This window comes from Saccoglossus kowalevskii, chromosome 15 (genome assembly GCF_978046115.1).
Source record: "Saccoglossus kowalevskii chromosome 15, keSacKowa6.1, whole genome shotgun sequence".
NCBI lineage: Eukaryota > Metazoa > Hemichordata > Enteropneusta > Harrimaniidae > Saccoglossus > Saccoglossus kowalevskii.
The window spans coordinates 20275435-20281574 of record NC_140655.1 but is presented as its reverse complement, the minus strand read 5'-3'; the positions used below and the strand labels follow the sequence as shown (position 1 = coordinate 20281574).

Genomic DNA, 6140 nt, shown 5'->3' with positions numbered 1-6140 from the left:
ACACGCTAGAAAACACACATGAAGTCTCTACTTCTCGTTCAGAATTGGTATCTTATTTGCGGCGGGGGTTCTAGCAATAATCTCATCTTGAATAGGCTTATGATCCAAAAAAACAACAACATATCATGCACCGGTGCGTAACTGCATCATGATGAGTCGTGAATCCGACACGTGTTTATCGGCAATAACATAACGCTTCAGTAGATGCTGTCTCATGCATACACAGTGAAACATTATCAATAATTAACGATCTTCGTCAATAATGACGAAGCACTGCTATAATTTAAATAGTTTATGATCGAAACCACATAACGTATCTTTTTGCTGTACGTCACGGAGGTAAGTGTGTATGTTCATTAAATCCATTGGCAGCGGAATTACTGAATTTATGTGTTTCATATTTTCATTTTTTCGTTCAGTTTGTTACAAGACACATATATCAATAACATGATACTTTGTATTAATGTTTTTGTTTATAGTCATACCAATTTATATCAGTTAGTCAAATATGAAGGGAATGGTAGTATTGATTTTTGCGACCATCTTGATGACAACTATGTGTCTCCACGTACATGCTGTTAACTGGGGCGATATATTGATGGCAGGCTCACCGGTGTTGAATAAAAACAATCCTTACAACGGACCGAGATACAAGTACGTATATGTGTTACATCTTCCATCATTTTTGGATTATGATCCGTCTTAAAAAAAAAGCACAAAAAAACACGTTGTTATCACCGAGTATAGTACGTCTGCTATGATGCGTGTGTATTTAGTAATTGTATTTACAGACACTGTCCAAAATATACGATTAATTTCTCGTCATGCATTTAATTCATATCCGTGAAGTAATTGGATAAGCTAATTATATATATTACTGTAATTCACAGAATTCAAGGTTACATGAATTATAAAACTTCACTTGGACATAATATTAAATATAAAGTTTTAATATTTTTCTTATAAAATATCATAAACGTTGGATGTTTCGCCTAACTAAACTAAAACTAAAGTTATACACAACCTGAACATGCTTTTTTATTTTTTTTATTTTTACAAAATAAATACTAATTTTATTCTTACACAACCAAAAAGCATTACAAAAGTTTCCCGGAAATGCTTGTAATTCACCCTAGCTACAGAAGTGACACCATCGCGACGCAGTCAAACGTAGTTAGCCTGCTGAACGTCATCCCAAAGGGCGGGAGAATTTTTCCAACCAAAGATAATAATTCCCTAAGAAGCGTGTCGAATCTGAACATGGTAGATACACTCATGTATCAAGCAAGCTCCAAGACAGACTAATTCGCATTGGAATCGATGCCTCCATGACCACCCATGTTTTAAAACATATTATATTGAATCAAATGTATTTTGACGAAATATTCAACATTTCCGGTATTTTATTTATTAAAAAATGTGCCCAGGTTGTATTACTGAATATATGGAGAACATAGACTCGGTTTCGGAAAATAATATTTAAAAGTCAAAGTCTAATTATAAAATTGTGAATTTGTAATTGCAATTGTGTATGCTTTTGTATAAAACATCACTATCACATACATACATACATGTGTTAGCGTTACAGATTCCTTTTTACATTGTATTATCTGGTAAAAAAAAAAAACATCTCACTTTCAAACACGTCTGTATTAAAGCAACATACTGACTTTGCATTGTGTACAGTTCAGGAGAAATCTCATTTAAACAAAATCCTGAAATCGAATTTAGAATTATCTCGTAAAATACAATCAAATGGCCTTGGGTGATTACAACAATATACATTTTGTTTAAGTTGGTGATTAAATTAAAAACCACCACCATCAGTGCAGGTTAGCTCGAGTGCTCCGCTATTCCTAGAATTGTTGCCAATTCAAATGCTTTCATCATTTACTCATATATTTAATATAACAACTAGGAGGTGTTGTGTATATGTAAAATAAACTAGGAATACGACTTTAAGAATAGTTTCTTTCGTTTACAGGAATAACAATAAAGGGAGAGCTCGATTCCAAGCGAGAGACAAATTCGACGATAATGGTGGATTGTTAACTTAGTTCCGGCGTTTATTATCGTTAACTGGCTGATCTTACGAGTTGGTTTCCATGGCAAATAAATATGTGTTACATGTGCATATTGTATATTTTGATTTACTTAATATATTTTGGTAATCACATGTTGCCACGTGACTAGGTAGATTTGCATACACAATTGCTGAAATATATATATCATATATATAGCATGTTATGATTTCGTTTGTAAATGGCAAACTTTCAAATTATTTCAGTGTGTTTATTATTTAAATAAAAGTGAGAACAAATAATAGTGTTGTTACCAATTATATACTAGTAGTTTTACATGTATTATCGTGTACAACCTAGCTGCAAAAATAGCTCGAAGGTGTGTTTCGTGAAAAGTTACTTACGATATACGACGATATACAATCATCTTACTTTTTAAAAGTAATTTATACACGCACGCCCCATTTGACACGATAATTAACACGACTGTAGAACGGACAATCATTGTGCACAATTTACTGCGGGGTTAATCACTATGATAACCGCACGAGTATAAAATAAAATGACAGTATTAAATTATAATGAAAACTGATAACGTTAATAAGTAGGTTTAATCTGGGGATTGTTTGCATACTCTTTATAAATTATTTAAAGTGCCTGTGCAATGCCCACCCACACGTTTTCCATTTTAGATCTGTGTCCCACTGAAATGGGCAGTTATTGATTTTTTTGCTGAAAATGAATACTCGTATCCAAGTAAATTTGAGATATTTCTCGTGCTGTAGCCACGCCCAACTATCCTAAAACAGTCGACTGTTTCCGAGATTTCCAACTCTCACACGTTTCCAAACCATCCGAAGGTGCGACGCCAGTGGACGAAAGCCGTGAAAATAACGAGAAAATGTAGGCGTTGACCTTCTCCTTACAGCATCATATGTAGTGTCCACTTCACCTCAGACTCTTTTTTCGAAAAACTGTCCTCGTCCATGAAAGAAAAACAACAACTAGGTTTTAAAGAGAAATGCCGACAACTGGCGCAATATCAACACTTTTTAAAGATTAGATTCCGGACTAGCGCATCATCACCGAGGCGGATTTCAGAAGAGAGAGAGAGAGAGAGAGAGAGAGACGTCGGGTAAGTGTTTCAAATGATTTGACTTTTTTGCGATCCTGGTTATCGCTTAATAGAGAGCATTTTGTCCGTGTAAAAGGTAGCAATAAGTGTTTTTTTTAACTCAGACGATCGATGAAATAAAACAGTGTAGTGACGTGCCTAGTAGCCTGCTAAATAACGAGACAGGCGTCAAATTCGATTTTTCCAGGGTGCCAGGGTCCAGCGACATACAGTGTACAGACGTGCGCCGGTGACGATGACGATCACGGTGACAGCTACACCAGAACTGACATATTTCGAATCTAACTCAACCCCATGCAACAAACTTGATACTATGTGTTCATTATGGTTCATTTTTTTTCTCGGCGAACAAGTACATATGTGTCAGAAAAAAATGTGTTTGAATGTGGACTACCAATAGATGATTTTCCGTTCAGCTGCGAAATCCCGCCAAACGTCTGAACAATTTGATTTTGAACTCGATTTTTTATTTCGTAGCTCACATTGAAAGGTTGATCTTTGACAAATAAATATTGCATTTGAATACCCTTACTTCACTGAAATTGACCATCTTCGAATGTGTACAGTACGCGGGATCTCGCAGTGAACGGAAAATGATCTATTGATCAACATCGATACCACTTTCAAAAATGTACAATAGATTTACTACCCTATTAGGTGTAAATGGGTTCAACAAACACACCAAAATAAAATAAATAAATATAAAACTGTTTGCGCATGCTCAGATTAATATTGCAATCGTCGACATAGGAGCTTTTTACTTGATGTGCAATTTGTAGTTAATAGTAATAGTAAAAAAACTTGGCAATGGCAGCGCCATTACTGTTATCGCCACTACATTGAAGTTTTATTTTGTATTTACGATTTTTATCTTTCGCCGCCACTATTTAAAACATGGATCCACAGACGACTATTCAATTAAAAAAAGACAACAAGGAATATGTACGTTGAATACCAAATTAAAAGAAAATTGTCACTTTAAATGATAATCCAACTAATATGGATCCTCTAGATTGCCCTAGGTAAAAAAATGTAATAAACGAATTACCAAAAAATTGCATATAGAGGGCGATAAATACTGTCCATTTCCTCAAGGTAACATTATCTGATGGTGTTGGGTAGAGTAACATCAACACACATCACTGTCCGTATTTTGGGTCTCCTACAATCATAATAACAAGCGATGTTTGGTAAGTTTATTGATAATACCATATTTCATTTGGGTCAGTAATTACCAGTAACATATTACCCTGGCGTGGTATCGACCCAGTGCAATTCATCTTTCCGGTCGATGTGCAGCGTATAAACGATCTGCGTGTACTGTAAATTGAGTAGCACAAGCTTTCAGAACGAAATTGCGGTTCTTCCCTGGTTCTCCACGCCGAGTCTTTATGTGTTCCTCATTATATGCGCGCCGTTCAACATTTTTGTCAATTTCAAGCGTATATCACTCCATTCCATCTGGTTGTGTCCGGGAGTGCTTAACAGCTTGGTGTAGTAACGCAAGATTGCTGATGCGGAATGCCTACCAAACTGACCGTCTTCCACAATCGATCTTTCCTGCAGCTTTCAAAGTATTTCGGTTCTGAGAGTCCCCGTATATCTTGTCATACGAACGCCGACCCACGGACTTCTGATACAATATTATTTAGTCTGGGTTGCGATTTTCGAAGCAAAGAATCAATTTTGGATTTCCTCTAAATGTTGTCCTGCTGTTGTCATCGAGTGCTTTAACTCGTTAAAAACTGTAACATATTGTTTTGTTTTCTTGGCAGAGTACTCTTTTTGCTTATCGTCGACTAATGCAACAACGTCGTCCGCAGAACAACCCGTCTTTCTGAAACTAATTTGTTACATTTTCCGATGCTCCATTATATTCATGGTGGAATATTTAAAATGTCATATGTAGTGAATATTGCATTAACGCCTAAAACCAAACGGGATTATATAATATTTAGTGGAAATACCGAATTTAACGATTGAGTATGATTACTGTCAGAGTGCATACTTTGTGTTATTTTCTTTTACTTTTATTTGTACACACATTCCCCTGTATGTAGTAATAATTTAGTGCGATATGATAGCCCAAAATTTCAGCGAAGTAAAGTATTCGTGCCACCATTTGCGACAGTGTTTCTGCTTCCAATATAAACAAAGAAATGTGTTCTAATGTGGCGTAAAACATTCAAACGCGTCTGTATCACTTTTAAGGACGGGTGAATTGTTTCCAGTGGCAGTTATAACATATTACAGGAAAGGTGCATTGCATTATATTTTAACCATGGAAATTGTACTGTCCCCCTCCGTCACTCATGTATATAATTACAGTAATGGAAATTAAAATGTTACAGATACACATAAAGTGACGACATTGCCAAAAACCTTAACATATTTGTTATTTTGGTTGTGAAATATACTTTTTTGTTCCCTTTTAGTAGTCAACAAGTAATATATCACCTATATAACCTACTCACATCGGTAAATTGTATACAATATGAGGAAATTTGAGCATTTAGTAGAAAAACATAAAAATAAATATTTTCAGTTCTGTTTCGTGACAACTATTTTAGAAGCAAATTTTGGCACCAATACATATATGCTATTATATTCCAAATTGTCAGCTAATTTGAAGTTCAACCTTTGAAGTTATAGATGAAGTAATTTTCTCAATTTCTGACAACAGATTCTATGACGTTGTTGGCGGGCTACACAAATTGACGAAAAGTTTAATATGTAAATTGCATGTTCTTAAATTTGACGAGCTCTTTTATCTGGGAGTATTATGTTGTTAGCCTTGACCTTTAAACGAGCTATAATGTTTGACTGCAATTTACTTGGGCATAATCTAACAAGTAATATCGATAGAGCAACCATTGCTATACATATCATCAGTACACAGAAACCACTCCCTTTTCACCTTTCCAACAAAAGTGGAAAATTTTGGTCTTCTACCATAAGCGCTGAACAGAGATATATTCTGTGAA

At 35.2% G+C, this 6140-nt stretch overlaps 1 long non-coding RNA gene across 1 annotated transcript; it reads left to right on the top strand.

The window, feature by feature from the left end:
- Positions 1-279: 279 nt before the first annotated feature.
- Positions 280-2132, top strand: LOC144361795 (uncharacterized). Its single transcript, XR_013422458.1, has 3 exons — positions 280-339; positions 480-654; positions 1985-2132. It is a non-coding gene; the product is annotated as an uncharacterized LOC144361795 (long non-coding RNA).
- Positions 2133-6140: the final 4008 nt, after the last annotated feature.